General features: G+C 37.3%; 1 pseudogene; it reads left to right on the top strand.

Moving 5' to 3' along the window:
- The first annotated feature begins 7798 nt into the window (after nt 1–7798).
- Nucleotides 7799–8508, top strand: LOC127217892 (protein PIMREG-like; annotated as a pseudogene).
- Nucleotides 8509–10985: the final 2477 nt, after the last annotated feature.

Below are 10985 nucleotides of genomic sequence, written 5' to 3'. Positions count from 1 at the left end.
AGATTTCTCTTAAAACCTATAATGGCTCCCTATATTATGGTATCTCTTTTATTGCTCTCCTATATTCTTTCCCTGACTCAATCATCCTGTTCCCTCTTGCCCACCTCTCCCCTCCTCTTCCTCCTAACTCCCTCCTTCCTCCCATGCTCCCAATTTGCTTGGGAGATTTTGTCTGTTTCCCTTTCTCCAGGGGACCATGCATGTCTCTCTTAGGGCCCTCCTTGTTTCCTAGCTTCTCTGGCAGTGTGGATTGTAGGCTGGTGATCCTTTGCTCTATGTCTAAAAACCATATATGAGTGAGTACATACTGTGTTTGTCTTTTTGTGACTGGGTTATGTCACTCAGGATGGTTTCCTTCTAGTTCTATCTTTAATGGAGGAGTTTTTAAAGCACATTAGGATATATATATATATTTTTTGCTACTTTAAGAAATGTTCTTAGAGATAAGCACAGGCTAGTCTAGAGCTTGTGTCTTATGCTTATGATTGGAAGTTTTTCTTCCTTCCTTCCTTCCTTCCTTCCTTCCTTTCTTTCTTTCTTTCTTTCTTTCTTTTTCCAGTAATGGGAATTGAACCTAGCGTGTTGCTCAGGGGAGACAAGTGCCATACTATATATAGACCACATCTCCAGCTCCAAATTGGTGGGATGTAAAATATTGCCCATGTACCCACTAGGACTTTTCTTACCTCCTGGTTAAAAAATTCTTTTTCCTGAGATGCTATTAAGAAGGAAAGGAATACATTCCCAAGTTACTCCAGAGTGGCCATATTTTGTCCTTTCCTTTTACTCAAATTTTCACTCACAGGTCTATTGTTCAATTCAGAACAGCACTTAATTAAGTTAGCTTCACAAATCTTTCTTGGATGGGCCAGCTTTTCTATAACAGTTATGAATAAATAACTTTTGGTATTGAAATCACCTGTAGGTCCATTTTCCTGACAGCTTAGCTGTTTTTCTGCTAATTATTAAATTTTACTGCTAATCAATAAAATATATTAATATTAAAATAAAAATTAAAACAATTGATATTAAAATATTATTTTTCTTACTTATAATGCCCAACCCTGTCTTCTTTCTAGCCAAGTCTGTCTGACCTCTGGCCTTTGCCAGCACCAGGTATCCACAGAGTACACAGACATACATGTGTGCAAAAGTCTCATATAAAACAATCAAAGGACATTGGCAAGTAGGTTATAGTTTCTCTTGGCCTTATCTTACAATCTATCTGACCTCATGAGTAGCTTCTGGGTATATTTTTGGTACCAGAGTGCAGAGTAAGTATCTTATCTTAGTGTTTTGTAGGCAGTTTTTACCATTCACATCAATTTTTGTTTAAGTACTTTCAGTCTTTCTACACTTTCCTAAGCAGGGCCAATCCTAAGCATTGTTTCCTGAAGCCAATAGCTGTAGTAACTTATATAAGTCAGCAAATCATTGCTCATGAGTCAGAAAGATGTTCCTATCTATTTTGGAAAACACAAGTAGGTCCTGTAAAAAATCAGAAAACCCCATAAACTCTCGCCACTCTTTTGTTTAGAGAACATAGCCAGTACAAGGCTCTCCTGTTCCTTTAGGTTTTATCTTAAATGAGGTCATAACAATATTTCCATTTTTTATGAAACTTCACCTTTGGTAAATGCTAGAGAAGAGAGTAGGAGGGGATTGTGGCACAGGAGAATGCACAAACCATTTTTTCATGAAGAAGACAAGCACAGAGTGTAGATGGGAGCAGGGATTTTAGAAAATTAGTATTTATCTGTAGTTTGATGCAACCTCTAAATTTTTAAAATTAATTTCTTATTCTCACATCTTTGTAACATTTTAGTAATCTCCAAAACAAAGTTTTTATAAGTGAACATCGCTATCATTTTTCTTGGATGCTATAAAATTTCAATTAAAGTATACTTTTTCTTACTAATTTCCTGGTTTATTGCCCAGGACTTTTAGCTTAGTGCTCAAAAGAAATAACTTATGAATATCAAATATTGGGCTCCAAAATTTTCAATGCAAAACATAGCTTTAGCTCCAGAAATAATAAGAGATAGTTTATTCTGAGCCAAATATGAGTGAGCATGGCCCAGCAATGGGATCATGTTTCACTGTGGAAAACTTTTTGCCACATAACAAGAGAAAACTCATAAATCAATATATTTATCAAAATACATTGTGGAGATTCAGGTAGGTTGGCTGCAGTGGAGAGTAAAATGTCTTTTGTAGGTTTCATATGTGTCTTGGTTGCTTTTCTGTTGTTTGGAACAGCTTAAGGTTTGTTTTGGCTCAATTTTCAAGATACAGTCCCTTGTGGTAGAGAAGCAAATGCATCAGGAGCTTGAAGCAATTGGTCACAATGCATTGTAATCTGGAATGTAGTGGGTTATGAATGCTGGTACTCAGCTAGGTTTTCCGCTTCTATGCAGCACAGGGACTGGTGCTGTCCACTTTTAGAATGACTTCTCAACCTAATAATTGTGATTCCTTACATGAACTACCAGAGGTTAAATAATCTCAGGTGTGCACTTGCAACCCTCGGCTACTTGAAAATCATTGCTAACAGATTATAGTAAGTTATAACTCGCTTAACTTTAGAATTAGGGGAAGGCAGAGCTCTGCTATGTTTTATAGCACACTTCAGAAGTTTATTGGTAATAAGAGTATTTAGTTAGATACAGAAGTTAGTAGTAAATGGCTATCAAAGAGAGTAATGATAGTTCAATGTAATTTTTAATTTGGTCTGCAACACTCCTACTCTCCATAGTCATAATGTTCTTGTCAAAAATAAATAATCGGAATTTTAAACACAGAGAAATTCGGTCCATAGTTCGTCCTTTAGTCCAAGTACACATTTAAAAAAGATGTATTTATTTTAAGTGTACGGGTATTTTTTTCTGAATGGATGTATGTGAACCATGTATGTGCCTGGTGTTATAGAAGTTAGAAGACAGTATCAGAATCCCTTGAATTGTAGTTACAAGATGGATGTAAGCCACTACGAGGATGCTGGGAATTGGACCCAGGTCCTTTGAAAGAGCAGCAAGAACACTATGTCACAGAGCCACCTCTCCAGCTCTGAGCATCATTTTTTTGTGCTTGTGGAGACCAAATGATGTGTATGGAAGACTCATTCATATGATCTCAGAAAGAGGAGACTGCATTTTCAGGAAATTAGTCCTCTGAGAAGAAATAGCAGCTAGAGACATTGAAGAATATATCCCTTGATCTGTATCATATCAGAGCTGTTAGCCAACAAACTCCAGGTCTGTGTTTTTCTCCTTCTGTATCTGGTATGAAATTTACAAATGACATAGAATTTTAGTATTAATCCTGAAGGTAAATTAGAATGATCAAGACATGACTTAAAGGAAGAGTTACTAGGTGATGTAAACAGGCAACTTAACCAATGGAATATATTCTGCCACATAGTACATACTGGAAGAAGTTACATGTACTTTTAATGTCACAAAACAACAAAGAACTGTAAATAAAAAGTTTCATAATACATTGGTGAAGCACAAGGTAGGTGGCCTGAAGCAGAGCAGGGGAATATTTTCAATTCATTTCAGATGTTATCTTACAATACTTTTAGCTGTAGGGTTAGTAAAGACTAGTGTATGTTGTCTAACAGTACATTTCAAAAAATTATTAATCACAAAAATATTAGACATTCTATAGAGCTTGGCAATAAATAGCTATTACTACATCCAGTAACTGATGGAAATAGATGCAGTGACCTACAGCCAAGCACTGGGCTGAGCTCCTGGAGTTTAGTTGAAGAGAGGGAGGAGGAATCATATGAACAAGGGGGGGTCAAGACCATAATGGGTAAAACCACAGAGACAGTTGACTAGAGCTAGTGGGAGCTCAGGGACTATGCACTGACAGCTGGGAACCTTCATGGGACCGAACAAAACACTTTGAATTTGGGTGACAGTTACATGACTTGATCTGTTGGGGGGGGCTGGCAATGACACCAGGACCCATCCCAAGGGCATGAACTGGCTTTTTGGAGCCCATTCATTATGGAGGTTTACCTTGCTCAGCCTTGATGCGAGGTGGGGGGACTCAGTCCTGCCTCAACTTGGTTTGCCAGACTTTATTGACTTCCCAAGGAAGGTCTTACACTCTATGAAGAGGAGGGTGGGAGAGGGGGAGGAGGGTGGGAATTGAGGGAAAACTGGGGTTTGTATGTAAATTGAAAAATAACCTTTTAAATAAAAAAGAAATGTAAATATAATGAGATATCTTTCTCTTAATCTTCAATACTACATCTCCCCACAATCAAGAAATTGTAGTTAGTAATTCAAGAGGTCTTTCACATACATGTGGCTCCATCAGAAGATACCAATCTATAGTGGTATCATTGCTTTCTTTTTTTCTGATTTTACATGTATTAAAATAGATAAAATAGATAAAAATTCTTGGTTAGATGCTTTACTTGGTCCTTATAGGCTGAATATTAAAAGTACAATAATCATGTTTTCTTTGAAAATTGTTTTCTCCTTCATGTAGATTTATCTGTAGTATGATCTCTCTCAAATATTATATCATCTACCTTTAGCCATCCATCTATCTATCAATCTATCTACTATCTATCTATCCATCCATCCATCCATCATATATCTATCTATTTTTGAGACAAATATATTTTTGAGACAAGCTCCAGTATACAAGTTTGGCCTCAAACGTGTTACAAAGATGTGGTTGACTTTGAACTTTTTATTCTCCTTTCTTCATTCCCTGAGTGCTAAGATTACAGATGTGTACCTCCATGCCTGGTTATGTAGTCCTGGGAATTGAAACCATGGTCTCATGCATGCTGGGCAAACACTCTAGTAATAAGCTATACCATATACATATAATCTAAAAATATAATGAATAAAATTAATAAATAATAACATTTGATTAGTAGGCATGAAATCTGACACAAGGAGGACAGATTAACAAATCCATTTGAGATCCTGAATTCTTGCCATTGTCCTCATACATCTACTTAATAGTCCAAGATGGTCTCTGAGTTGCTCTAATTTGAAAGCTGAAGAAAGATATGCTTCATATGTTGAATGGATACTTTTCCAGTTATTTATGGTGCTACTTTTGTTTCATTAATCAGAATGCGTGTATAGATGAAGCTTGCTGCAAATGAAGCTAAGAAATGAGTGACCAGTACAACTATATAATATTTCTGATTATGTTACTAAAGGTGGGATAATAAAAAATTATCCCTAGGCTATTCATCAAACTGTAATGCATTCTATTGGAGAATATGTAGACTTTTTCTCAGATACCAGCTAATCTTACACTAATTAACCAGAAATGAGATCACCCTTTGGAGAAGCTTTCTATCAACATTTTAACATTCGGGAAAAGGGACACTGTTCTCCTAATTTCTTCAGAATATCACCAATGCATTCCGTCAACTGTGGCTTAATTAAAACAGTCAAAAAGTAGTTCTTCTTTCCCTATTTTATTCTCCTGGAACCAAGCTCGATCATGATTGCTCATGGCCATGCACTAAAAGTGACAATTTATATTTTGACATGTTTCTATTAACTAGCATAACTTTATGCTGACTGAGAGAAAAGTAAGGCATCCCAAGTGTATCCAGCAAAGCTAAATTTGAAAAATAAGGCACAAAAATGGAATTCTTTCTCTTGGAAACCCATTTCAATTAAAATAAAAAATAAACTAAGAAATTTCCATGTTGAAGCTCTCTTTCTGATCACATGTTTTCTTATCACACATTTCATCAACAGAGGGCATTGCAGATGTATTTCATTGATATATTATTTTGTGTTTCTCTATTTTTTAAACCTATGGAATCATAAAAAGTTGGGATTTCATCATATTATTCAGCCAAGTAAAAAAGAATAGTGGTCACAGGTCACTGATCTACAACACCCAAATCATAAATACTTGTGTATAAACTACCATAAATTGTGTGTTGGAGAAACTTAAAGTTAGGCATATGGGGCAGGAGAGATGGTTCAATGGTTAAGAGCACTTGCTGCTCTTGTAGTAAACCTAGGTTCAGTTCCCAACTTCTACAATTAGATAGTTTAAAACCACCTTTAACTCCAGTTTCTGGGTATTGGGTGTCCTTTACTGGCCTTTTTGTTGCCTGTATATGCTTGGAGTGCAAATAAATTCACATAGGCATGAACATATATATACATAAATAATCAAATCTAATTTTGAAATTAAAATTAATCATATATAACTAAAAAATATTAGGTAGTGTTTTTTTCTTGTCTCCTTTTTTATTTTTATTTTACATATTGATCCCAGTTCCCCCTCTCTCCCTCCCTCCCTCTCTCCCTCCTTTCCTTCTCTCCTACCCTCTCATGTCCCCCTCCCACACTCCTCTCCCACTCCCCTACTCGACATGTAGGGTGGTGCCTTCCAGGAGGGGTCATCTAAATCTGTCAAGTCATTTGGAGTAGGGACTAGGCCTTCTCTCCTGTCTCTAGATTAAGGGAGTATCCCTCCATGGGGTATGTACCCCCAAAGTCCTTTTGTGTATGTTTTTTCTTTTAAAAGAAAAATGGATAAAGAATATTTACATTGTGAAAAAGTCAAACACAATACAATTTTTTGAGTCTCTACCTGCATCTTGCTCTTGATGTTGCAATATAGTTTGCTATATGATTAAAGCAAAAAGTTCATATAACCTAAGTAGGATGCCTATTACAACTAATATTTTATTTTAAGTATTTTAAGTCATGTTGCTTTACTTTGAGTGACACTGAAGTTCCATATTAGTGACCTTTTGATCCAGACATGTTAAGAGAAAGGAATTGAGAAATGAATTTCTTTTATTATGTTCACTAAGAGACTAAGCAACATGCATTTTCCAAATTTAAAACAAAATATTCGATTTTTACTTGTCCAGGTGCTGCCCTAAAACATCTCTATAGAAATAAATATGACATGAATTGAAAAACATTTCCAACAAAGTGATTTCTAGGACAGGCAAGATTGTTATACAGAGAAACTCTGTCTGTAAACACTCCCCGCCCCCCCCCCCACAAAAGAAAGAAAGGAAGAAAGGAAGGAAGGAAGAAAGGAAAATATTTCCAAACCCATCCCAAAATGTTCTGTGTAGACTTCCACTATTCCACATTTACTCACTGACCATTCACTAAATTTCTGCTTTTTTCAAGTACTGTGTGAGACAATATGCTTATAGCACTAAATAAAACACATAAAAACTATCCCACTAGGAGTTTTCTAAGAAAAAATATAAATTCCAAACTGAGAGTATTTATTCTGTTTTTATGGTAGTGAGGAATATATAAGTATCTGGTAATTTCAACAAATATCACATTAAATTTAATAACAACCTTTTCCTAATATTTTCAACATTAAAAATCCCTGCTGTAAAATGTTGCCAAATACTGCACAAAGGAGATAAACGAGTGTGTATAAAATGAGAATGGCATTCCAAAATAAAATATCAAAGCAAATAACATAAAACACAATATTAACATGAAGATCTGACAAAATGAAATTTGTATTATTACATTACACAAATTTGCACAAGAGGAATTTGTTGAATTTCAACAGACATTTTTGATTAACAACATAAAGATTATACATTTTTAAAAAATTAAACAAATTTAATATTTATCTTATCTTGTGTGTATCAGTGTTTAGTTTCCATAAATATATGGACATAACATATTGTCCTAGTGCCTGTGGAGGTCAGAAGAAGGCATTAGATCTGCGGGATGCTTAAAAGGTTGGTTGTGACTGAAGTGGGCGAGGAGGTGGTATTGATCTTCGGATCCTGGGTATCAGGCAGGGAGGATCTGGAGAGCAGAGGAGACTGGACCAAGCACATGGTGTCTCAATGGCAGGGCATGAAGGCCTCCACGCGCAGACGATCACTCCTAAAAGAGGAACATCTAGAGAAGGCGGTGACTGAGGTCTGCTGAGGGCCATCTGGAGACCGGTCCCCTGGGCTCTCTGTGTAAACAGTTCCAGAGGAGGCTGCCACTGAGAGCCATCAGCCTCAACCTCAGGACTGGCCCCTCCTGGAAACGCCTGAAAACCCCAGAGCCAGAGCAGCAGGGTCTTCAGGCTGCAGCTCGTTCAGCCAAAAGTGCCCTGGGTGCTATGTCCCAGAGGATCTAGATGTCCTGTCAAAGTGGTACCAAGTGGCTGATGGAAACACAGGTGAAAGTGAGAAGAAAGCGAGGCACCCAGAAGGACAGAGGGTCCCCACCTAGTCTGAGCCAGAAGAACACTCTGCTATGCAGGGGCAACTGGGATGCAGGGGGATATTCTCGCCTCTCTGGCCAGATGGGTCCACATGCCCATCGACGTCAGCGGCTAAGGAGGGAGGCTGCCCTCCAGAGCCCCTGTTCCTCAGAACCTCTCTGCTCTCCCAGTGAATCTGACAGTGACCTAGAGCCTGTGGGGGCTGGAATCCAGCATCTCCAGAAACTGTCACAAAAGCTGGACAAAGCCACCAAGGCTGAAGAGAGTGGTGATATGACTGTCTCCTCGTGAGTGAGGACAGCAAGCATTCTGCAGGAAACAGGCCACCACGATGTCCATGTCACCCACTCCATGAACTTCCAGGAGGAGGCATTAGGCTCATCAGCATCCCTAGACCACTGCTAACAAGGACTTGACTAACATGGGATCCAGAATCCTTCTATTTCAGCAATATCTGGACCCATTGGCACCCACTGGCCACAGCCCAAGAGCGATTCAGAAAGACCTTGAAGAGGTGATGGGGACCGTCCATGCAGTCCCAGGGGAGTCATACTTATCCTGCTCTCCAGCCTTACAGTGGCCCATCCATATTAGAAATGTACCAGAAGGTGCTAGACAGTTCTGAGCTGTGTCACTAGGACCAAAGCCCTGCAGGAGTCATGCCATGAAACCATCTCCTTTATTCCCAGTTAGAGATTCTTGGAGGCCCACTTTTACTCCTGCTCCCACAGGGCCCCATAGAAAGAGAGGAGATATTTGTAGACTGTGTAAACCTGAGCTCTTGGGGCCTATTTATCAGCTCAGTGTGGGGCACTGTGGGCATGCAGGGAAGAGAACACTGTTCAAGAGCAGTTTCTCCTCTTTGTAAATTATTTAAGAAATCTGCTATGTCATTTTATTAGAAAGATACCAGAGTGTCAGTCTCCCAGATCACATTGCTTTTTCATAATAAAAGTTCACTTTTGAAAAAAAAAGGTTGGTTGTGAGCTACCATATGGATGATGGGAAGCAAACCAGAGAGGGTCCTCTGTAAGAAAAACAGATGTTCTTAACTGCCACACCATTTCTCCCACTCTGGCACATGCTTTTAAAATCCTGGGTGTGAAAGTATATATCCTTAAAATTATGATGTTCAGATAAAAACAACCAATATCTTCTTTAATGATGACACACTAGAGATGCTGTGATTAGAAGTCAAAATGCATGCTCTTTCAGTATATTAGTTTAAAACTGCTTGTATATTACTGTGAATATAATAAAAATACTCACATAGAAACCATAAAAGATCAAATGTAGCAATCTTAGAGTCAATGGGAAAGTTTAGCTTTAGTAAATTGACATGTAGAAAAATAAAAATCTTACATATTGGTAATCATTAATTGGCAACAAAGTGGGGAACCAGAAGGCCTACTTTAAATGGCAACATAATGTACAAAATACTCAGAATTGAACAATAAAAATGAGCTGCACAGAGTTACAAACTGTGCTGGGACGGAGATAAGATTTACGTCAATTTATGTAGAAGAATAACATGTTCCTGGATGGGAAGACTAAACACAATAAACATGCCAAAATTTCCCAAACTCAGATGTAAGTTTACTGTTATTCAGATTGAAATCCCTACAGGATTTTTGAAAGTTGAGAAAAGAATTTTAACATTCATCTGGAAGTTTTTAAAAGTGAGAATGCCAAGAACTCTTTTGTACTAGAAAAAGACAGGATCCTTGCTTACATAAAAATGTATCAAAGAAACATATTTTAAAACACTGTGGTGTTGCTATAGGAATGTGCAGGTGTGGAAATAGATTGAAACTCAGACTAAACATGAGTATCCTAGTATAAAACTCTTAAATACATGAACTAAGAAATATAGTTGAGAAAACACTATAATAATGTATCTAATCAGTAATGAAGAGTAAAATAAGGTTTATATTTAAACATGTATTTGCCCTTAACATTCGTAAAATAATAAATCTGTGGTAGTATGGATAATAATTCATCAGTAGAAATTCAATCACCATATACTTTTCCACTATTTTATTTTATTATTATTTAATGTATATTTTCTACCAATAGACAAGAAATTTACATGTTAATGACTTCATTGTGATATTTGCATATAGTTCTGTCTATCTGATGCACCTTCCTTCTTTTTCCTCCTGTGCTTGACAGAACTTGGAAAAGGGCACCTCAATTTTGCCTCTATATGGGTTGTCCTGTGGCTGTGTTTGTGTCAACTGCTCACTTTTGAGTGGTGCCATCTCTGGTCATGTGACTTGGGTTTGCATGAGGAATGTTGCTGAAAAGGCCATGGAGAGCAACCAGTAAGTTTATTCCTCTATAGCCTTTGCTTCAATTCTTGTCTTGAGTTCCTGTCCCGACTTCCCTTTATAATAGAATAGATACTGTAAGCTGAAATAAACACTTATCTCAGTAAGCTGAGTTTGGATGTGGTGTTTACCATAGCATCATAAAGCAAAGCAGAACACACCCCAGTCCTTAAAATTCTTTCTAGTGCATAATAATTTCTACCCTCCATACACATTAATGTTTTCTTAACTTTTGTCACATTTAAAAATATGTGATTTTTTTGTCTCTAGCATAATGTTGCTTAGGGTGATGTCCTACAGTGTCTTTTATTTAGCTGTAAGTGACATAACTTCATTCTTCATGGATGAATAATATTAGTCTATAGTGTGGAGACCCAGGGCCTCATATATGCTGAGAAAGTGCTTTATCAATTAGCTGTATCCCAATCCTTCATGTCT

The sequence above is a fragment of the Phodopus roborovskii genome, unplaced genomic scaffold (assembly GCF_943737965.1).
Source record: "Phodopus roborovskii unplaced genomic scaffold, PHOROB, whole genome shotgun sequence".
In the NCBI taxonomy this organism is placed as follows: domain Eukaryota; kingdom Metazoa; phylum Chordata; class Mammalia; order Rodentia; family Cricetidae; genus Phodopus; species Phodopus roborovskii.
The sequence above is the reverse complement of the archived record's forward strand: the minus strand, read 5'-3'. Positions and strand labels throughout refer to the sequence as shown.